Source organism: Equus caballus, chromosome 1, assembly GCF_041296265.1.
Source record: "Equus caballus isolate H_3958 breed thoroughbred chromosome 1, TB-T2T, whole genome shotgun sequence".
NCBI lineage: Eukaryota > Metazoa > Chordata > Mammalia > Perissodactyla > Equidae > Equus > Equus caballus.
In genome coordinates, this window is record NC_091684.1 from 105180178 (window position 1) to 105204910 (window position 24733).

At 38.5% G+C, this 24733-nt stretch overlaps 1 long non-coding RNA gene across 1 annotated transcript in view; it reads left to right on the forward strand.

Annotated features, from left to right (window-relative positions):
* Positions 1–23549, forward strand: part of LOC138923976 (uncharacterized) — a 67633-nt gene extending 44084 nt beyond the window's left edge. The window contains exons 3-4 of the long non-coding RNA XR_011438396.1: positions 20515–20588; positions 21756–23549. This is a non-coding gene — a long non-coding RNA (uncharacterized lncRNA). The remainder of the gene's footprint in view (positions 1–20514; positions 20589–21755) is intronic.
* Positions 23550–24733: the final 1184 nt, after the last annotated feature.

Consider the following 24733-nt stretch of genomic DNA (forward strand, 5'->3'; position numbering starts at 1 on the left):
CTATACTTAAGAAAAAAAGGGAGGGGGAATTAAAAAGTAATTGCCTGAGATTTCTGATAATAGGCGTGTAGGCCCCTTGAATTCCTTCTTACAGAAAACTTACATCCTTTCTCTGTCCCTTTGAGATTAAAACTTACTATATCTTTGAAATGTAAACATCCAAGGAGATAACTCTTGGCTAATACAGCCACCAGAGATTAAAAGAAATAAAGAAGGGAAAAGGAGGATTTGGGGAAACAAACTGCTAATTTGTGTCTCCAAAGGGTCCCTGGCCCAAAATTTAGTCCAAACTCTCCAAAATATTACATATCAAGGCCAATAAAAAATTCTAAAATTCTTCTCCACAAATGTTGGTAAAAAGCTTTAGCTCTCATGAGCAGGTAATCTTAACTTGTTCTCTCTGCCAGAAACGTGGCTAAGATTTAGGATAAAAGCTACAAAATCTCTACTTGCATTTGTTTGTTTATGTATTTATGTTATGTACATATGGTATTTTTCTATGGTTGGACGGTATTGTCAAAATTTAATTTGTAGAAGAGCTCTATTAATTGACTTTAAAAAATAAGTGTTTATAGAAATTGTCTTCCTAAAACTTTAAAAAAATAAAAACTGACCTGAATATTTTTCAGTTTCATGTAATGTGGGATAATCTTTGGTAAATAAAGATAAAGATTGTTGATTAAATAAAAATAGGTATGTCTTCAGAGTTGTCAGCACTAGATATAATGCAGACTTACAATTTTATTCTACCTGGGTTTATTAGTCAAATATGCTTATGTTATTTCTATGAGTTAAGATTATAAAATCATAAGTTCAACCTAAGAACAAAATGCGCAATAAAGATGAATTGCTTGGTGTATGTCAAACATGGCATTAAAAAACGGAGGGGAGGAGAGCTATATATTTAAATTTTAGGTTCTTTGTTTCTGTGATTTTTATTACTTGCCTGATTTGTCAACAAAAAAAACTTAGTATGATGGCTAGCTTTGTTTAATGTCTCATGAAATGTCATGAGTAATCCAAGCATAATTGTTAAAAACAAGTGAACTAAATAAATGTAAGTGGGATAAAAGTTTATAAATGAAATTTTCAACAATAATTATTTTTTATAATATATCTACTTAAAAAATGGCTTCCAAAATCTTTTTGGTAACTTGAAACCTTTAAGTTATACTAATTTAGTTAAATGATAGATATTCATTGAATATCTAGATCATTTCCAAATAAAATGAAATACTGGAACATTAATTTCTCAACATAAATTTAAATTTATGTACTTTGGCATCTCAGTTTTTACAGAGAGACAAAAGATTTGTGGGTCTGTTAATAAGCATGTTCTTTTTACCACATTGAAAAATTGTACTATGAAAAAATGTCTGTAGAAATTATGAAATGGTATATTCATAAATTTACTAATCTACTACAGAATGCTGATATATGACAGACAGTTCACAATTGTTTACTTCCTAGTTTACACTGGAAATTAAGGTTACTAATATTTAAGAATTCTAATCAATACATTTAAATGAGCTACAAGAATAACACGGGTAAAGGAAAAAATCTTATATGCAGTGTGCAAGGAAAGTAAGGTGTGTTTTTAAGGAAAGATATAAGGTACGAAGATGCATTTTTTGTTAAGGAAAAGGCAAGCAATTTTGTCTTATTTTAGAGATTGTTTAAGGGTTGTTTCAGAGTGAGAAAGAGGAAAATAGAGGACAAAAATCTAAATGCATATAGAAAGTTAAAAAGAGAAAGCAAGAGAGAGAATTTTGTCTCATGGGGTTAAGCTGGCTAAAATTGAATGCATTTATTATGAGAGTTTAAATGAGCTTTAATATCAATAGTGTACCAATGCAAAAGGGAAGTTTGATTTTCTTTCTCTATTACAAGATAAAGTTTTCTTGGATTATTGGTCTATTCCTAACAAGAGATTGTAAAAGTGCGTTTTTAAAAATCTGCTGAGTAGTTTTTCTATGAAACAAAGATTCTGTCTATTTTGTCTTATCAAAATAATTTCCTGTGCTTCATGTTGTCTTTATCAGGTCCTTGATTAGTTATGAAAACCAAGCCTTCTCAAGTTTAAAAGGGCTCAGGTGTTTGGGTTTTTCCCCTCAACTATGTTACTTCCTACGTTTGCCTTTGAAATATTTCACTGTCACTTCGGTAAATGAATAAGTATTGTTTCATAGTGATCTGTGATCCTATTTAATCAAGTGTTCAAACCTTTTGGCACTTTTGACAAACTTTACAAAATCAAATCCCAAATAAAGTCTTTTTGACTTCAAACTAACTTTAGATTTTCTGGAGGGCCCCTGGAAAATCTCAAAGGATTTGTTCACTCACCTGGTAAAAAGAGAGATATTAAATTGATTAGATTTATTTTATATGTTAAATTACATGGGAATCATTGTAAAAAAATAATCTTTAACCTTCTTTAGGTTATATTTGTATGGATATGTGTTAGTAAGATAAACGTTTCAGCAATTCTATGAAATTCCTAGAAATTTGTCAATATCTTTATTTTCCATGTAATCAGTCATAATTCCAGTTACTATCTTCAAATATTGTATCCCACGGAAGTAACAAAGTTTCCTTATCAATTGCATTATAATGAACTCTTGTCAGATATTTAGCCATGGCATTTTAAGTCTTGTCACTCATAGACAATTATTGTTTTACTCTGATGCTTTCCTGAAATCTTTTACAATTAACCACAATCCCAAAGTACTTAATCCTCACAGAGATCCGTGGAAAAGACTCTGACAATACTCTGAAGTATAAGTTTCTGGTAACTTTAAGATCTTACCACTGGACTGGGTAAGAATTTCCAGAACTCTAATAAAGAAACTAATGGACTCACAGAATTGTTACCACAAGATCAAGCGGAACAAGAATTAATTACATAGGACTGAATAAACTGATGAGGATGATTATAAATTCTTTATGGCCTTTTTGTTTGAAACTTTGCTGGTTCTTTAATGTTCTATTTTCTGGACACAAGGAACACTTTTTCTCTTTTCTTATAAGCTATTTATAACTTACAGCAGTTCAGGAAACTATACCACTGTAAACAGAAATAAAACATCTATTTTTCTCCTGACCTGCTATAGACTGAATATTTGTGTTCCCCCCAAATTCTTGGGTTGAAACCTAATTTCCAATGGGATGGTATTTGGAGGTGAGGTGTTTTTGGGAGATGATTAGATCATGAGGGTGGAGCCTTCATGAGTGAGACTGGTGCCCTTATAAAAAGAGACCCCAGAGATCGCCCTCACTCCTTCCACTATGTGGGAACACAAGGGGAAGACAGCAGTCTGTGAACTAGAAAGTGGGTTCTCACCAGACACCAGATCTGCTGGCAACTTGATCTTTGACTTCCCAGCCCCCGGAAGTGTGAGAAATACATTTCTGTTGTTTGTAAGCCGCCTAGCTTATAGTATTCTGTTACAGCTGTCTGAACAGATTAAGACACTACCTCGTCCCTCCAGAATTCAGAAATTCTTATGGAGCCTTGTAACCAATATATTGTGGCAACAGCAAAGCGGTAGGATTTCCAAGGCTAGATCAGAAGAAGCTTTGCAGTTTCTGCCTTGTTCTCCTAAAACACTCTATTGGAGCCCTGAGGTGCCATATAAGAAGTCTGGCTACCTTGCTGGGAAGATTACATGCAGAGGGAGAAAGACCAAACCGAGCCCAACCTTTCAGCTATTCTCCCCAAGGCACTGGGTATGAAAATGAAGCCTTCTTGGACCTTCCAGCCTAGCCCAGCTGCCTGCTGAATACCACCCAGTGGCCCTCATCAATACTCTGTAGAAGCTGAAGAGTCAGCCTTGCTCAAATTCTTGACCCAAAATATTGTCAGATATTTTAAAGGTTTTTGTTCTTTTTAAGTCACTAAGTTTCAGGGTAGTTTGTTATGCAGCAATAGCTAGCTGGAACAGTATGAATACACGTCAAACACCTTTATCCTATTTATTTAGTTGTTTTATTTCACTTGCACAAAATTTATATTTTTTTTCTTCAATCGGTCTGTGCAAAGTCTCTTTTGTTTGTTTTCCTATTTTTTCTTCTATTTCTCTGTCCTTGTAGGCACCTACTTTAGGTATATACCCTTTCAATGGACCATCTATGTTTATTTAGATATATGTCTATTCTTGAAAATACATAAAGTCCTATTTTTTTGTACATACTTTTAAAGTTACATAATTGGTATTGTACTATAAATCATGTTCCATTTTTCACTTTTTTTACACTCAATTTGTAAGTTCCTGAGATGTCTTCACGTTGCTTCCTGGAATCTAGGTCATTTTTCCGGAGTGCTACATAACATTCATCGAAAGCAGATTCCACCTCTTCCTCATCCATTCTAGTGCTGTTGGACCTAGCTGGCCTACAGTTCCTGGTTATGACACATGTGGTTGTTGTAAACCTTGTGAACCTTTGCAAGATACATTTTTGGGAGGGGAGGTGTGAGGGTGTGTCCTCAAGAGAGAAATTGCTGTGTCGAAGGGAGTGTGTGTTCTTCATCTCACTAGGTACCATCAGACTCCTCTGCAGACAGCTGCACCGCTTTGTAGTCACACCAGCCAGAACCCAGGGCTCTTTATTCCCCCGTGTTCTCCAGAACTTGATACCATCTAACCTCCTGATTTTACAAAGCGTTATCGGTTGTTTTGATTTGCATTTTTCGCATTCTGTGAGATAGAACATCTCTTCATGTGCTTACTAGCCAAGTGCGTTTCCCCTTCAGCAAATTATCTATCAAATCCTTTGCCCATTTTAAAAATTGGGTTTCCCGTCTCCTTCTTGCTGATCTGCAGTTCTTGAACGTCCTAGCTATGACTGTTCTTGGCTTTGCAAATATTTTTCCTAGACTGTCATTAGTCTGCTCAGCTTGTCTATGGGGCACTCTGTTGAACTCAAAATCTTTAAATGGTGAAATCCTTTAGGGTTTTTTTTTTTTGCCTTTATGCAATTTAAAAACTCTTGTTTAAGGGCTACTGCCCTCTCCAAGGTCGTAAAGCTCTTGTCTGTTTTCTTCTGATAGCTTTTCCCCCTGAGCCTCCGCTGGCCTTCTGGGACTCAGTCTCTCATCGGCAGACTCCCCTGCATCTGAGTGTTCCCTTCACATTCACCTTCTTGCTCCTAGTGAATCCTGGCTCTCCCCAGGAATGCCACTGAGCCCAGGGCTACTGATTAGACTCTAGAGTGCCTTAGGGTAAATGAGAAAAAGGTGTCCCCTCTGGGTAACAGAGCCCTCAGGCACAGGGATGCTGAGGGGAGTGTGGACTGGATTTCCTCTTCCTGTTGCCCTCTCCCTGGGTACCCCTGTGCACGGCACATTCCTGGCCAAAGTGTGGTTTTATCCTAGCCCTTGTCATCTTGTACCCCAAAAAGCTCAATTCTTGAGCACTGTGCCCTCTGACCACCTCCTCCCGTGGCTCCTGCTCCATCGACCTGCGGGAACCTCCAGTCCGTTGATCTCCACTTTCTCAGCGTGCATCCACCCTTCCCTCTCTGGCCCCCTCCCACCCAACTACCCCATTTAGCTTCCACTATCACATCATTGTAACCCCTCCCTCGCACCCTCAACTCTCCTGGCAAAACTCTAACCCACGTTACCTCTAACCTCCCACTAACTATAGCTGCACATGAATTAATGCTGAAAATTCATGATTATGCTGAACCGTCTCACTTTTAATTTGTGACCAAACATCTCAATGTCCTTATTACTGCTTCTTCGGTGAAAACTATTAGCCAATTCTGTTCCATGCTGTATCTCCAGCACCTAAAACAGCCTTGGCACATAGAAGGCACTCAGTAAATATTTTTGAAATAAATGAATGATGGTGGGATGCTGGATGGATGTCCTCAAAATATTTAAAAAAAAAATTGATATATTACCTGACACGTTTGATAGTATTAAGAGGCGTTTTAGCGTTCTGGTAGAGAATTTGGGTATGCATTAGTGATAGGCACAGAGAAAAGCACACAAAGTTAAAAGTAAAGCAATGACTAATTCCAGGAAAACAGAAAGTTATTTCCAGAAATGAAACGTAATTCTAGAACGCCACCTGGCTCAGCTGTGAATGTTGACTTAGTCATAATAAGGTAAGCATTGAATAGTGATTTAACCAAAAATTGTGACATAACTATATTGGCTCAGTGGTGAGTCGGGAGAGAGGAGGAAGGAATGGTATTTCCATGTGGCAATCGTGTGGGTAGCTGGGTGGGTTTTGTCTGTGTGCATGATAGCTAACCTAATCTTCTGCAGTGGGAAGTCAAATGATAATGTCCTAAACTGAAAAATCAAGAAATAGTTGTTTCCGCATACTATTTAGCAGAAGAGGTTATAGAGGAGGAAAGAGTTCTCCTCAACCTTCTTAGGGTCCCTGGCTGGGTCTGAAAATTAAACTGACAAAGACAGATCAACAGGAGAAAAGCCTATAAATCTTATTGAATTTTCACATGTACTGAGAGCCTTCACAAGAGAATGAAGACCCCCCCCCCCCCCCACCCCAAGAAGCAAGAAGACTAGAGCAAGAAGCTTTTACAACTTTTAAACAAAGAAACAATGAATTTGTGAAGAATTGACAAGACAAAGGGGTTTGGGCTAGGGGTAGTAAATGTTGAAGAAGTAACTAGGATGATAAGGGTGAGTTTAACCAGGCTTGTTTACACAGCCTTCTCGGCCCTGAATCCCCCGTCTCTGCTGATAAGAATGACTTCTTTCCTCCTGGTGGGGAGGGTGGCATTCACAGGAGAGATTAATCGCTTATTTCAGGGAAGAAGGGCGAGGGGGTGAGGTCAGAGTGGGCTTCCTGATTCTGCCTTTAAAAAAAAAATTCCTTCAGCTTAAGCTATGTAATTTGTGAAGGTGCCATATTTTGGGGTAGCATGTCCTGAACCCCATCAAAGTAAATGCCAGGGAGAAAAAATACTGGAGTTAAGCACGGTTGCTGTTGACCAATGAGACCCAGTGGTGGGGAGGGCGTAGTGAGAGAGGGGTGACAGGCTTCCACGAGGAGCCTTTGGCTTCTATTTGCCTTCAAAAGGAACTATTCAGTTATATCACTATAGTAAATAATAAAAAATTGAAAACGTGAAAAAATGAACTTCTATACTGCTAAGAACTGAGGCCATTTTGGAAAATAAGATAATATAATGGGATGCTCAGATAAAAATACAGTAACACGTTTCCCCAAAGAGGATAGACAAATGGCCAATGAGCATATGAAAAGATGCTCAACGTCACTAATCAACAGGGAAATGCAAATCAAAACTACAAGGAGATATCACCTCACACCCTTTAGGATGGCTACTATCGAAAACCCAGAAAATGACAAATGCTGGTGAGGACGTGGAGAAGTGGAAATCCTTGTGTGCTATTTTTGGGAATGTAAAATGGTGCAATTGCTGTGGAAAATAGTATGGTGGATCCTTAAAAAATTAAACATAGAATTACCATGTGACGCAGAAATCCCATTTCTGGGTATATACTCAAAAGAATTGAAAGCAGGATCTCAAGGAGATATTTATACACCTGTGTTCCTGGCAGCATTATTCACAACAGCCAAAAGGCAGAAGCAACCAAATGTCCATCGATAGATGAGGAGACAAACAAAATGTGATATATACATATAATGGAATAGTACTCAACCTGAAAAAGGAAGGAAATTCTGTCACATTATGCTAAGTGAAATAAGCCCGTCACAAAAAGACAAATACTGTACGATTCCACTTATATGGATACGTAGAGTAGTCAAACTTGTAGAGGCAGAAAGTAGACGGGTGGTTGCCAGTGGTTGGGGGAGAAGCACATGGGAGTTACTGCTTAATGGGTGAGGAGTTTCAGTTTTACAAGGTGAAAAGAGTTCTGGAGATGGATGGTGGTGATCGCTGCACAATTCTGTGAATGTTTATAATACCGTCGAACTTTACACTTAAAGCGCTTAAGATGGTAAACTTAATGTTATGTGTTTTTTACCACAATTTTTTGAAAAGTGAGATTATTTTGCAATTACATCAGAATGTAAAATTTGGAACACATGCATATTATAAGTAAACATAGGCTTAAAATTAAATTATGCTTAAATTTTTTTAGTGAAATAAAATAAAAGTTAAGTTTTGTTATAGTCCAATTTGCCTTTAATAAACGGGTCCCTATAAAATTCAAATAGTATTGTAAATTTACAGCCCTATAGAAATTTTCTACTTAAAGTTTCTGGGTAAGATTTTTAAAGTGTAATATTTCTCTAAATTATTATTGACAGTAATATTCATATATTTTAATATTAATTTTATTTTTTGACAATCTTATGCTTTGGGGATTTTAAACAAAAACAATACTGACTTTAAAAACATCTTAATTTATCCAAAGACTTGTGAATAATTGGAGTTCAATAGACTATTCTTGCAATAAAAGATAAATAATGTCACAGAGAAATTAAACATGTACATTAAATTTTTTAAATGAGTCTGTATCTAGCTATACAACCCAAAAAGCAAAAGGGGAATTTTGTCGAAGCCTTGAAAGTGTGTATTTCTCTATATTCCAACCTTTATGACTCATATAAAACTCTACAACATACAGGTATTCTTTCTAATATATCCTTAAGGGTATATTAAGACTCGTTTCCTTTTTAAAATAACTAGTTTTTGTTACAGTGACGTTAATAACAAAAATCATCTAGACCCATACACTCTACATTTGTTCCAAGATATTTGAGCCCAAAAGAAAAGGAAAAAGGATTCATGTCACAGTGCAGTCTCTTTGTGAGCCGTAACTCTGTGTTTTTGTCTAATTGTAAAATAAACTGGTTCTTCCTAAACGCAAAATATTATTAGGTACTAGTGAGATAATTAATGTGTTATAGGTTTGATCTTACAATTTTCCCATGTAAGATTTAATTATCTTTTAAAATTAAGGCTTTGATAGCTCTAAATAAGATAATTTAATATAGTTTGCTCTACCAATCTCTCTCGTACATATGTATATGTGTGTGTGTTTTGTAGAGAGAATACACTTACTTTACATTTATTGCTTCCCATTTGCTGAACTAGTCATTTAAAAAATTTCCGACACCAACCACATTCTTTTACAAAGTTTAATGTCCTATGTTTTATTTGTGAGACTGTATACACATATATGTGAATCAGGACTACAAAGAAACAACAAACAAACAGAAAGCCCTGATAGCTGAGAATTGGGGTAGAAAAATGTAATGTTTAGTCTAATGAACAGTAGACAAATGGAGGGTGTCTAACAAGAATTCTCACACAGGAACTTCGCACGAGAATCCAGCACTGAACCAGCGAGAGCCGGATGCAAATTCTTGTACATGGCAGCCCATATTTTCCCCCATCTTATAAAGGAGATTTCTTTTCATGTTAGCAACTAAACACATGTGCCAAGCAAGGACGAGTAACAGCCTCTACAAAGTGTAAATTGTAAGTTACTAGAATGTTATTACCTTTAATTTAAAAATAAACGTAAACAATTGGATCAAGCTATGCAAGTGTTCACACACTCGCAGCGGAATCAGGAGTAATTACCAATACCCGTCACCAGATAGATACAGTCACCAGATGGCTACAGAGGACAGCTCTGATGCTAAACTTATTATGCATTCACGAGTTATATCGTCAGTGCTGATATTATATTTTATCTCAGAACAAAACAAACAAGCAGTTGTAGCTTTAATCAAGATTTTTAGTGAAGGCTCGAATCACATAAGAAAAGGAAAAGGGTAACAAATTTAAACACTGACAACAAAAGACTTTTGAAAGGTCCCATCCCCCAGTCAGGATGCCCTTGTCCATCGATGGCATCAGGACCACGAATTTTACTGGCCAAATTATAAAGGGAATCTGTGTCCCCTGGGTTTAGAAAGAGCTTTGGAATACAAAATAGGATTTCGAAAAAGAAACTGGACAAATTTTGCACAGAATCCTGATTCAGATGGGCAGCTGCTTTGTCATCCTACAGTCAACAAAAAGATGGCACTCTCCCTCTGCAGAGGCAGGATAAACCGCTTAGATGTTCTCTGCAGATGCTTATCGAACGTAGCCACACTCATTGATCTATTGAACACACTCTTGCATGTGTTTTTGAACACATTAAAAGGTTTTTGTTTAAATGTATTGATTATGTTTGAACATTACTAGATTCACAGGAATCTTAAACTCTCCCATGAGAGTCCCATCTGAGAAATACAACATTCCTTACTACAACGCTATAAATATATTCACTATACATATATTTTCTCCTGCCAAAATATGAAATGGGTAAACCACAGAATAAATAAAGTGATTACCTATAGTGGAGGAAGGAGATACGGCAGAGGGAAAAGGGGTTGAAGCCATACTTCTCTGAATATACCTTGTTTTATAGATTTGACTCTAGAATTACGTGAATGTGTAACATAAGAGTAAAACAAACTTAAATCAAAATGTATTGGCAATTTGTGTCTTCCTTTCTTTTTTCTTGATGAGTCTATCTAAAGGTTGATCAATTTTATTGATCTTTTCAGAGAAGCAGACTTTAGCCTCATTGACTTTCTGTAACGTTTGCCCATTTCCTATTTTATAGATTTCCCCTCTGATTTCTTTCCTTCTACTTTGAGTTTAATTCATTCTTCTTTTTCTGGTTACTTAAGGTGGAAGGTTGATTTTAGAAATTTCTTCTTTTCTAATACAAATATTTGCACAGCTATAAATTTCCCTCCAGGAATGTTGCCTAACGTGTGTGCGTATGAGTGTGTTTGTCAAGATTTTCTTTTTAAATTACAAATTCGACGTCTTTCATAGCTACACGGATATTCGGATTGTCTATTTCTTCTTATGCCAATTTCAGTAATTTGCATTTGTCGGTGACCTTTCAAGGAATGCCCTGGTTTTCAGCGAGTCCCCTGCACTCAGGCTGGCTGGAACTCGTACATCTCTGAGCCCTGAACAAGCCACCGGAAATGTTCAGTTTACAGCTCTCTGGTAGTTGTTCTTTGCCTGCCTTGTAAATATGGACACTAGGTGTGTGCATAGCTTTATGGGGGGTCCCTTCTCCCAGGCCCTCTCAGTGGACAGAGTGAAGGAATATATGTAAGTGTATGTCTACATGCATGCTTATATCTATTTCTTTATCAATCTATATTGAAAACTGTAAGTTCACATGACACCTCCAATTCCAGTCCAGCGTTGAAGGGTACACTGTAATGTTCTCCCTTTCCGTATTTGTAACTACCGTCTCTGACAGTGAGAGACTTGCTTCCCATTGTCTTTGACATATTAAATATATGATTAATCCCCTCATGTGGAGCCAGTCTCTTATTGCTGCTACGACCCCTCCCTCCCCATGGACACCTTCCTCACCCCACTTGGGCTCTCACGCTCCAAGCCAGGCTGCCTTCCATGAGGACCTTGCTCTGTCCACCCAAGCCATAGTCCTAAATTTTCCAGAAAGGGGAAGCCTGTTCTATATTGTTTAATATCACTGGAAATAAGATGTTAATTCCCTTATATCTTCCAATTAGTTACTCCCAATTAATACTAACTTTATATTTGGATTAATCATTGTCCTTGATTTATGACACACCCTCCAAGCAAGACCTGCTTTTATATATTTACTTAGTGTTAATAATGTAGTGAGTATACATTAACCCATCACCTAAAGCAAGAGCAAGGATCCTGACAATAATTTAGTCTAACCATATGCTCCCCCATATCTCTCTTCCAGACCTCTCCCGAGCTAAGTTTCATTCTGAATCCCGTGTTCATCATTTCCTTGATTTCTTTTGTATAATTTTATTGCATTTATATGTATACCTGAAAGTATATCTTTTGTTTTAGTTGTTTTCCGTTTTATTAAAAAGGGTATTTGTCGTATGTAATCTTGGCGTTACTGTTTTTCTTTATGTTTTATTTATAAGATTAATCCACATGGTTGTCTCTCACTATAGCTCATCCATTTTGACTGCTGTATATTTGATTGTGTAAATTTACCATAGTTAATTCCTCCACTTCCCTCTTGATGGGCATTTAGGCTACTTCCAGGCTTTTGTTCGTTTGTCAGATTATTTGACAACTTTTTCTCTCTTTCTTGGAATTTGGAAGTTCCTTTGGGATGTGACCGCATGTGAATCTTTTTTTTCAGAAATTTTCCGAGCACCTGGGGGATTCTTTCAAATTTAACTCTTTTTATTTTTTTCAGTCTACAGACCCTATCGTGATTATTTCCAGGTTTTCGATATTTTGAATAATGCTGCCGCGAACGTTCTCATCCGTGTCTCTGTGTGTGCATACGGAAGAGTTTCTCTCGGACATATATCTGAGAGTAGACTTGCCGCGTCAGAATGATTTGATTGTTTTCTAAACTGGTCGCATCCATTTACATTCTCACCAGCAATGTTTAAGCGACATTATGGATTCACATTCTTTCTATCGCTTGATGGTATCAAACTTTTAATTTTTGCCAATCAAATATATGTAAAATAGTACTTCTTTGCCATCTTGATTTGCATTTACCTGATCATTTAAAAAATATCTCTTCACATGTTTATTGGTCCATGTCGTTCCTTTTCTATAAAATACCTATTCACATCTTTTGCCTATTTTTCTGTTGGGTTGTTTGTCCTTTTTGTATTAATTAATGAAAATTTTTAATTCATTTTTGAGCTGAATTCTTTGACAGTATTTGCCTTTTGCTTTCTTTAGGTTTTCCTTTGAGAAAAAATTACTTAATTTCAATATAGTTGAATTGTCAATCTTATATTTTATTGTCAATTTTTTTTGTAGTTTATTTGAGAAAATTTTCCCTACTTCATGTTCTAGAGGAGGGGCCTCTAAGTTCTCTGCTAAAAATTTTCCAGTTTTGTTTTGAAATCTAAATTCTTAATTCTTTTGCAGTGGAGGTTTGTATATGACGGGAGGTAGGGATCCAATCTTTTCTTACATAGATAACCATCTTTTCAGCTCTTTTCCCACTAATCTGACATATTAGTTCTGTCATTTGTGTATTCTGCATCAATATTCAACTATCTTAATTATAAGAAGTTCATATGAAATCCTGATGTCTGGTAGGGAACATCTTCACATTCTCTGCTCTCTGTCTTTTGAAATGTCCTGGCCTTTTTTTTTCCATGTACATTTTAGTATGATGTTAACACATTCTATGGAAAACTATTGAGGTATTGATCGAAATTTCATTGAATATATAGATCAATTTGCAGAAGATTAACATCTTTATGACAACACACCTTCCTATTCATAAGTGTGATATCTCTCCATCTTTTTAGGTCTTCTTTAATATGTCTTAATAAGGATTTATTATTTTCCTTTAAAGTCTTGAATATTTTCCCTTTAATTACGTTTTCTAGTTGTTTGCTGTTGGAGTATAAAAATCCAACTCATTTTTGTATATTAATCATACATCCTTCCGTTTTGTTAAACTATTCTATTGTTTCTAATAATCTATGTGTAGATTCTTTTGAGTTTTCTATGTAAATGATTTATTAGCTACAAATAATAAGAGCTTTATTTCCTTTTTTCCAATCATTATGCCTCTATTTTTCTCATATTATTGCGTTGGCTGAGACCTCACATACAATGCTGACTGGAAGTGATGATAGTGGGCATCCCATCTCATTTCTGAGTTTAAAGGGAGTTCTTTTAAAACATCTCCTTTTGGAATCATGTTTGCTCTAGTTTTTTTTTTTTATATATAGATGTACTTTATCAGATTTAAGAGGTTTCTTTTTATTTCTAATTTACCAAGAGTTTTTAAAGAAAATAATGTATGGGTGTTGAATTTTATCAATTACTTCTTCTGCGTCTATTGAGGGTTTATGCAGAGGCCTCTCTCCCCGTCTTCTAATGTGGTAAATCACGTTTGTAGATTTTCTGATCATCCTTTCATTCCTGGCATGAGTCTATCTCAGCCGTTGTATATTATATTTTTTTATACACGTCAGATTTGGTTTGATAATATTTTGTTTAGAATTTTTACATCTATATTTATGTAATTGTCCTTTCTCATACTCTTTGTCTGGTTTTAGCATCAGGATTCTGTTGGCCCTGTAGAGTGAATGTGAAAGAGTCTGTATTAAATTGGGTTGATCGGTTCCTCAAAGGTTTGGTGGAACTCTCCTTAAAATCTTTAGGCCTGATGTTTCCTTTATGGAAAGATTTCCAACCACTGATTAGTTTTTTAAAATAGTTATAGGACCATTCAAACTTTTCATTTCTTCTTGAGTCGGTTATGATTAGTTATATGTTATATATGATTAGTTATATTAGTTATATGATTAGTTATATATTATATTAGTTATGACTAGTTATATAAGAATATTTTTTCCAAGTTCTAAAAATTGTTGGCATAGAGTTGTTAATCATAATCTCTTATCCTTTTAACCTGTTCTCTTATCCTTTTAACCTGTACTTTCTCTGTAGTTATGTCTCTATTTTCATTCATAGTATTTGTCTGTGTCTTTTCTTTTGGCCAAAATTGCTAGAAATTTGTCAGTTTTATTTGTTCTTTTCCAAAGAACCAATGTTCACTTTTTTTTTTTTCAAAGATTGGCACCTGAGCTAACAACTGTTGCCAATATATATTTTTTTCCTTTTCTGCTTTTTCTCCCCAAATCCCCCCAGTAGATATTGTATATCTTAGTTGTGGGTCCTTCTGGTTGTGGCATGTGGGACGCTGCCTCAACGTGCCCTCACGAGCGGTGCCATGTCTGCTCCCAGGATCTGAACCAGCGAAACCCTGGGCCGCCGAAGCAGAGCGTGCGAACTTAACCACTCGGCCATGGGGCCGGCCCCTAGTGTTCACTTTTTGATCAACTCTGTTTAATCTTTGTTTCCAATTTTATTGTTTTCTGCTTATATTATCTTTTTCTTTCTATTCTGTCATTCTTTTCCTAACTTCTTGACGTGAACACTCAGTAATTTTAAGGCCTTCCTCTATTCTAACTTAAGTACCTAAGCATTTTGAAGCAAAGATTTGCTGTACCCCACACAGTCGGAGATTTATGTTTCCGTAACATTCTGTTCTAGTTATTTTAAGTTTCCACGATGACTTCTTTTACCCGTGACTTATTTAGCAGTTGTTTTAAAGTTTCCAAATATGCAGGGATTTTTTTCTTACCTTTTTGTAATTAGCTTCTTTCTCATCTGTTTTGCTCTGAGATTACAATCTACATAATACCATGCAATGACGAATGTGTTGAGATTTACTTGATCAACTTTTGTTAATGTTTCATGTGTGATTGGAAAAAAAGAAATTGTTTTTTCTCCCTGTTGGACGCAGAACTCTCTAGTCATTAGATCAAATTTGTTAATTGTGTTGTTCAGATCTTCTCTATCTTGGCTGAATTTTTTTCTGCTTGGCCTGTCAGTACGCTAGAGAGATGGGCTGAAATCTCTTACTTCGATGATACACTTAAGAATTTCTCCCTACATCTTCTGGGGAGATAAATTACAAAAAATACCAGTTTTTGCTTTATATACCTTATTTGGTGCCTACAAGTTTTACGTTGCTATAACTTCTTAGAGAATTATGTTGTTTATTGTAATACAACGACTTTCTCCATCTCTAATAGTGCTTTGTCTGAAAGACCATTGTATCTAATATTAACATGATTACATTGCTTTTCTTTTAGTTTATACTTGCCTCATATGTCTTTTTCCACCCTTTTAACTTCAACATTTGTACGTCCTTATATTTTTAGATGCATTTTATGTAAATAGTGCATAACTGGATTTTAAAAAATCCAATATGTCCCTGTTTATCTTTAAAAAGAGTTTTAAAGTTATTTTAATTATTAATATTATTGGAAGTGTTCCTACCAACTTATTATTTAAATGTTTCTGTTTCTTTTTTTTTTTTCAAAAATCAATATCTATATCTCCCTCCTAATGAGAGAACAGTTCCATAATGTTGATATTATGAGTATGTTTACCGTCTAGTTTCACCTTAAATTTTTTAAAGACAAGTTTGATCACTTTTAATTCCTACATCCCTTGTATCATCTACTAGATTTGGCTCTCCTATCTAAATGCTTTAAAGTATTTCTAGGGTGGATATTTCTGTGGCAAACCCTCTCAGGCCTAGTACACCTGATGATATTTTTGATCATGTCCTTATATTTATATAAAAGTTTGGATGGATGTAAAATGTTAGGTTTCTAAATTCTCTTCCTTCAATTGTTTGAAAGGAAGGCTTCCTTGCCTTTTTGCATCCAGCACTGCTGTTGAAAAATTGATGTAAATCTGGTCTTTGTTCCTTTGATAAAAATCTGTTCATTTTTTTAAAGTGACCTTTAAAGTTTCTCTTTATCTTTGACATTCCTAGATTGTGCTATTATTTCTCTAGGTGTGGGTTTTCCTTACCTCTCTCCTTTGGCCCTTCTGGCCCATTTCAATCTGAAATCTTTCATCTTAGTTTAATTCTGGTGAATTTGTCTCCATTATTCTTTCAATTATTTCCTCTTCTATTTTTTTCCTCTTTCTAGAGTTTCATCTATTTTTTTCTGTTTAACTGTTTTTTGTTGGTTTTTTTTGAGGAAGATTAGCCCTGAGCTAACATCTGCTGCCAATCTTCTTTTTTGCTGAGGAAGACGGGCCCTAAGCTAACATCCGTGCCCATCTTCCTCTACTTTATATATGTGACGCCTGCCACAGCATGGCGTGCCAGGTGGTGCCATGTCCGCACCCGGGATCCAAACTGGCAAACCCTGGGCCGCCGAAGCGAACGTGCGCACTTAACTGCTGCTCCCTGGGACCGGCCTCTGTTTAACTGTTTTCCATTGGCTATACTTTTTTGTGGTAGGCAGAATAATATCCTCGTTTTAATCCCTGGAACCTGTGAGTATGTTAAATTGCTCTGCAAAGGGAAATTAAGGTTGCAGATGGACGTCAGGTTGCTAATCAGCTGACCATAAAGCAGGGAGCTCATCCTGAATTATCCAGCTGGGGCCAGTGTCTGAATGGGGGCCCTTGAATGTGGAAGACAGAAGCAGAAGAGCTGTGTGACAGTAATGAGATGTGAGCAAGACTCAACCATGTTGGCTTTGCAGACAGAGGAAGGGGCCACGAGTCCAGGAACACGGGCGGCCTCTTGAAGCAGCAAGAGCCAAGAAAACGGGTTCTCCCCTAGTGCGTCCAGAAGGGAATGCAGCTCTGCCCACATCTCGATTTTAGCCCAGAGAGACGATATTGGACTTTTAATTTCGAGAACTGTAAATAAATTTGTGTTGTTTTAAGCCACTAAGTTTGTGGTGCTTTGTGATAGCAGAAATAGGAAATGAATAGACTTTTTAAAAACAAATACACTTTAAAAAATTGTTTTTCTTGTTTCTTTTCCTCCCATTTATTGGTTGGGTCACGTTTTCTTTATTCCCTTTTGTTTCTCACTGATGGTTTGCAAGCTCTGTATCCTATTTCCGTTATTCTGCTGGTTACCGTTAATGTTTTCCCCTTTTCTCAATGTTCTGTGTGCACTTGGTGTGCGAGTCCGACCACTGTGTGAGTCTTATTATGAACAGCAGCCGTCCCTCCATCCTCCCCCTCCAGCTCCTCCTCCCTGGCGGAAACCACTTTCACCCCTTTAGCTGATTCTTCTCATACTTACTTCTGTATCTCTAAATAATATACTTGGATTGCTATTTCTTGATTTTTCACATTTAGTCATCATCTGTTGACTTTCTGCTGGAGAGGATGAAGATTGAACTCTTGCTATCAGTACATACACACACGCACACACACACACAGGCACACACTTCACCATCCTCCCAAGCTGATAGGAGGTAGGAGAATGAATTAATAAGATTGGGTATGTTCACATAATGGAATATTATACAGCTGTGAAAAGGAACGAGCTCTAGGCAACAACAGGCAAGACTCTGGACAGTATAGTGATGAGTGAGACGGCATGCTGCAGACAACCACATGAGTGACACTCTTCTTATAAGATTCTAAACCAAATAAAACAAAACATTGTTCAGGCACCCATATATGTGACAAACTATTTTTAAAAAGCAAAGGAATGGTAAACACAAGATTCAGGATGGTGGTGACCTTTAGCTGGGGGAGGCTGGGAGATGGGAAAGGCAAGGAGCCCATAGAGAGTTATTGGCTGGTTGGGTGATGGGTTTATGGGAGTTCATTATAGAAATAAATGCATACACGAGCAAATCAAAGTAAATAAAACGAGAGAACATGCAAGGGCTACACAGTAATAGTGTGGTCTTAACTATATAAAAGTGTTCACGGCAGCACTGTGCACCATGACAAAAATTCTGGAAAATCGTATCTAATTAAGTTCTTTTGTAAATAATTTCCTCTCCTCTCTGTTCTCTGTTTTCTTTTCTGGACTAATTATTTGACCATTGTACCTCCTGGATTGATCCTCTATTTTCTATTTTCTCTTCTATTTTCCATCTCTTTGTCTCTTGCTGTATTTTCTGGGAAATTTCCTGCCCTTACTTTCTTACTCTTTATTTCTACTGTCATGTTTTTAACTACCAAAAAGCTCATTTTTTTATTCCCTGAATGTTCCTAATGTTCCTTTGCGGTATATCCACTTCCAAATGATGCTCCAGGATTCGGCTTTCTTGGGTCTGCTGCATCCTTTATCACTTGTCCATCTGTTTGTTGTCTTGCTATTGTCCTCTCTACCATTCTTCACTTCTTTGTGCATATATGCCTTTCAAAAAATATTTTGCTGTAATTTTTACTGTTTTTTCAGGAAGTTCTCTACTCTTAAAATTTTAATACAAATATTTAGAACTATATTTATATATCAGTTCTAGAGTTTAATCAGAATTTGTATCATACCATCAAATAAAGCAAATCTTTTACCTTTTTTTTCCCCTCCCTTGTTTCTCCCCCTCTTCCCACCTCTCATGTTGAAATAATCAGAGATTCTCATTCCAGAGTTTTCTTTTAATCAATCCCTTCTTGGACTTATCACAAAATTGTACTGGCTTCTTTGCCCACCAGTACTTCTCATGTCCCACATTTTTCTCTTGGAGTCTGTATTAATTATCTATTGCTGCGTTACAAGTGACCACATACCTACTGGTTTAAAACAACATACATGTGTTATCTCACAGTTTCTGTGGGTCAGGAATCCAAGCAGGGCTTAGCCTGGTCCTCTGCTTCAGGACCTCTCACGAAGCTGCAAACAAACTGTTGGCCCAGGCGGGGGTCTCATCTGAAGATTTGATTGGGGAAGGATCCAGGAGTTAGTTCCTTTTGGCTGTTGGACTAAGGGCCTCACTTCCTACCTGGATGTTGGATGGAGGCCTCCTTTGGGTCCTTGACACGTGGGTCTCTCCACAGGGTAGCTCACAACATGTCAGCTGGTTTCCTTGTACAAACAAAGAAGAAAATCTGCTAGCAGAACAGAAGGCAGAATCTTTTGCTGTGTTCCTTTGGTTAGAAGCAAGTCTCAGGTCCCACCCATGCTCAAGAGGATGCAATTTCACAAGAGAGTGAACACCAGGAGGTGGGGACCATTGAGGACCATCTTAGTGTCTGCCTGCCACGGATTCCTACTTTTCTTGTTGGAGTACCTCCTCTAATAATTCTTTCCTATGTGGTTTTGGGTGGTCAAATGTCTCAGATCTCAAAGGCCTAAAATGGATTTGTCTTGTCTTCCCACTTGACTGGTAGTATTGATGGGGATAGAATTCTAGGCTCATAATGTTTTTTCCCCTCAGAACTTTGCTATTATCTTCTTGCATGCAGTGTTGCCAAAAGAAAAGCTGATGTCAACCTAATTTTTTGTCCCTTTTTAGTTGATCTATTTTTCCTCTCTTAAGGATTTCTCTTTTATCATCAGTGTTGTGAAATGTCAGCACACTCTCTCTAGATGTAGATCGTTTTTTTCTCCCTTCTTGGTTGGTTTATCATTCTGCTCTGTGGTTTGCATTTCAACTGTGTCCATTCTTCTTTGTGGTTTTTTAAATTAACAACTGATTATCCATTAGCCAAAATCTCAAATTAATTATTATCTTTGAATGCAAACTTCTCTTTTACCTATCTGAAGGTATTATGTATAATTAAAGTCTTACTGTTTCTTCTGCTTGTTGGGTTTGATATCTCTCTTTCAAGGTGCTGTTAATCTTCAAGTATTTTTCGACTCTTGCATGTGTGATTGTCTTCGTGTTTGAGTATTCCTGTTAGCTTTCACAGAAGACTCTGGCAATGAGCTACTGAGATGTAATCTTCATTTCTTGCTTCCTAGCAGAACCCTGATCGTGTTTGGGCAGCCATGTGCCCAGCCAATGCAGGTGACAAATCACAGTTGTACTAAATCAATTGTAATTCTCACGCCTCTCTTTCCCAACCTCCCTTGCAGCTAGGGCTGGCATGTGACAAAGTTCTAGTCAATGAGATATAAGTGGGAACCTACTGAGAAATTTCTGGGAAATCTTTCCATTTATTATAAAAGTGACACTTTTTCGAGGAAAATTCAATGATACTGCCTTTTTCCCTTTCTTCTTTCCTTTGACATAGATGTGATGTCTGGAATACAGTAGCCATTGTGGGACCATGAGGCAACTATACGCTAAGGATGGTGATGTGGAAAGGTAGGAAATCTGTTTTCTGGAGAGCTTCATTGAGTCAGTGGCTTCACTGAAGCCACTTCTAGACAACTTGTGACAATGTCTTTTTTGCTTGAGCCACTACTAGTCAGATATCTTATTACTTGTAAAACAGTCCTGTCAAGTGTGGCTAGTGTGTGAACACTGTAACTATTTGCTGCATCCTGATCCAATGATTACAGTGTAGGGATGGAACACTCTGCTGGGCGGGGTGACCCAGGAGCTTATGTCGCTGGCCCGAGCAGCTCCCTCGTGCTCTGAAGGGTTGGCGGCCTTCCAGGGCACTGCCCTGCTTTTTGAGCTCAAGTGCCCGCCTTCCCCCCATGACTGCAGGCAGGTGCCTCTGCTGTCCTCCTCTTGGGAGAGTGTGGAGGGAAGCAGAGAGCAAGTCTCCTGTTCCCACTGTGATGCCTCAGCCACCTTCGTGTAGCCCCCGGGCTTCCTTCCGTTTCTCATCTCTACCGTTTCCGAGCTTAGAGCCAGGCTGCTCTTGACTTCTGTAGCAGTCTTGTCTCGCATGTGGTTTACGCTGTGGTTTCCTCCTCCGTCTAGTCTCGTTCTCCTTCTGTCTTTTAAGGGTTCCCGATCATTTCTGGTTGACTGAGAACACTCCTTGTTTTCCAGCATGCCATAGTGTGTGTGTGAGTGTGTGTGCATGCAAACACGTGTGAGTGCACACGTCTGCCTACCTCACATCTGACCCAATAATTATGACTTATATTCATGAAAAGAACAGTCAGCCTTATTTTTAAGTATCTAATGCTCTTCTAGGGATCTATCTGAAAAAAACAGCAGAATTGTAGTTAAAGTTTTATATTCAAAGATTTCCTTTCCGGCATTATTTATGTAAAAGGATTACTATCTCGGAAAGTATCAAAGAGTCTTTTCAAGTACACGACTTTCTTTCCGTTTGGCTTGAAGCATCCACCTGCCTAGAAGTGGAGGTGGAGGTGTGGGGAGGGGAAGGAGAAATGTTAAGATTTGCTATAATTCACCATTTCTAAGACTTACGTTTCTTTGAAATTGGGGTTTGCTCTACAATCAGTGTTGGCTGACAATAGCTGTTGGCTAGGCGACAGTCATGATATGGCTGTCATTGTCTGCACATGTGCAAACTTGGTCTGAAAACCTTCTGTTAACACCTTCTATAAGGATTTTAAAAGGCTGGACAGGTGCAGCGTAAAGACTTGCCGGATGGATGGGTGCCAGCGGTTTGGAAGAAGATCCCAGGGGCAGTGGCAGGTCTCTTCATCTCTGGGGTAAGACAGTCTGTGTCAACAACACTCAACGCACAGACAGCAATACTGCGGAGAAAGACGCAATCACCCAACTCTGAGTTGAAAACGGACTCAGAAGCATCGTTCTCTTCATCCGTCTCTTCTGTAAAGAAGTTTTAGAAATCCTTTCCAACTTATTTCACTTCTATTTTCCTTGTTCCCTACATAAAAATTTATGTCTCGATAAGTCTAAAAAGAGCTTTTTCAATAAGTATAAGCCAAAATTCTAAATGATAAGAAAGCATTATTTGCAACTTAATCGGCAGCTTGTTTTTCTTTCTTGGGAATACCTGAAATAGCGCATCTTACAATTGATGGCATTCACTTCAGTGAAATGCAAAATTACAGAAAGCAAGGAGAAAAGGAATTAATATCCAGCTTCTGACATTCAAAACAGAATTATGCAGCGAGACTTTTGCCTTGCAAAACAGGTGTTTGTCTAAAGAGAAATTCTTCTCAATTCTTTCCTTTTGATCCAAGGCACACGTGCAAGGCCCTCTCTTAAGCATTTCAACAGCCAAGCACACAAGACCCTCAGCCTGTGGGGTCCTCCGGAAGCAGAGAAGGTAATCCTTCTAGCTCTGGAAGGCAGACCAAGAGGCCGGCTGCCCTACACTGGAGGGACGTGGGGCAGAGCAGGGTGAGACCCGCCTGTCTCAGGCCATGGGGAGAGTGGGAAGATGAAAGCACAGGAGGCGAGGAGGAGGCGCAAGTCAGGCAGAAAGGAGACCCGAGTTAGATGAGTCAGGAAGTCCGTGGCCCGCCTGGGGAGGCGGCTCTGCCTCTCTTCCCGCGTGGAGCCCCTGGGGGAGGCTGCGTCCGAGGAAGCCCCGTAACTACCCGCGGCCCGGTCACATCCAATCCAAACGCAGTTTGACAGGCGGGGAGCCCTGCAGTTGCGGCTCCCCAGCCTCCGCGGTGCTCCTCTGGGTGGGCGCATCCTGACCTCGCTGAGAACGGGCTGTGAAGTTGCCAGAGGGCATCACTGTGACGCCACATCTCTCTTGACTCAGAAGGGGCCTCAGTAAACCCCTGGCCGAAGACCCCAAGTCTCCCGCCCACCCCTGCCCCTGGGTCCCAGAAGCCACACCCCTTCCCGCGTTCCACCTTCCCCACAGGCCTTTTGGACAGGAGTGGACGATTGACCAGTTTTTTTGTAAGGATGGATCTTGCATGTAAAGATTATTGGATAAGACTAAGATTTTAAAGGTAACTTTTTTCCACACCAGCTAGAGACTAGGACGTGGGAAGACGAGAAAAAATGAAAGAGCTACATTTTTCTCCCCACACCCCAGATATAGTTGCATTGCACTTCCAGACCCTGCTACGTTTATAAACACGAAAGCTTGGAAATGACTAAAATGTCCTGCAACAGGAGAATGGTTTCACAAATTACACATGCATAAAATACAATTTTGCACAGTTATTAAAATTATGTTAGGGACTATTTTAATTATACAGTAAGTGGAAATCAGGAAGTGAATGTGTATGTACTGAACGATCTCAGCTATACATAAAAAATCGCCTGGAGGAAATTCACTGAAATGTTAACAAATTATTTTGAATGGAGGAGTATGGGTGATTTTAATTCTTCATACGTCTCTATGTTTTCCAAATTTTCTACGAGTGTGTAGATCTTAAAAAATAATAAATAACAAATTTTTAAGACAAACTCTTATGTAGCAAATGTCACAAGTGGATTTGTGAGGCCCCTGACTCTTCTCAGATCAACATAACCCACTGGGACAGGATGTGGGCCACTGCGGGGGAGAGGGGGCAGAGTGCAAGAAGTGATCACTTTTCTTTGTTCCCCCATATCCAGTCCAGACAGTTTTCAGGGAAAAGTCGACAGGATAGCTCCATAACACTACCCTCAAAGCAGAAATAAAGCGGTAGAGTTTCTCCAAGATCGGCCCCAAACGTTCCCTTTTAACACCACCCATTTCTTTACAGCGATAATTTACTCGTCTGTAGGTACTTAAGACAAATGAAGGTTTAAATCCACTCAGAACTGACCAGGTGAAGCAGACAGCCTGTCTGATCGGGCAGAACGGTGTCCGGTGGTCAGGGCAGGGGAATGTGGCTGGAGGCCCCTGAAGTGATGCTCACGGAAATCACACGGGCCTGTCCCCCCTCTGCTCTGTCAGGGGTTTCCCTCACAGTCAGGGTGACAACATTTACGACTTTGCATATGAGAATGTTTATTTTCTAAAACTCAAGAGTCTTGCAGACAGCATCGCGGATAGAAACACCGAACACCACGCCGGGAGTCTCAGGCGCGGCTGCCACAGCCGCTGCCCCGGGCCAACCTGCGCCCAGCGTGGAGGCTTCCAGTCCAGGGAAGTTTTATTCTCTTCCTAGAAACAGGGAAATTTTGAGTGCTCTGGGCAAATCGACCACACCAGGGTGAGGAGCAGTGGACGACCAATTAGAAAAAGACACTCTTGAATATTCTGGAACGTGTCTGGCAATAAATGGGAATCTCCTTAGGGATACCTGGCTTCAAACAGTCTGTGGGACTTGCTGTCACTCAGATTGTGCTCTACATGGACGTTCCTGCTGGGCAGGGAGGACCTGCCTGCCAGGCCCAGCATCGTAATGCCCTAAGCCCTGGGGGGTGACTGTCACTCCAGGGGCACTGATCGGTCTAGAATAGGTAGATATACCTAGAAAAATAGGTGCAGGGGGGAATTCAAGGTCAAATTGAGAAGAGTTACAAAGAGGAACTTGCTCTGTTGGTTACTGGAATACCTCATTGAACTACAAACATTAAAACAGTGTGGGACCACACGGATGAATCAGTGGACCAGAAGGAAAAGCCGAGAAATATTTGAATTAGATGTTTTTTAAAAA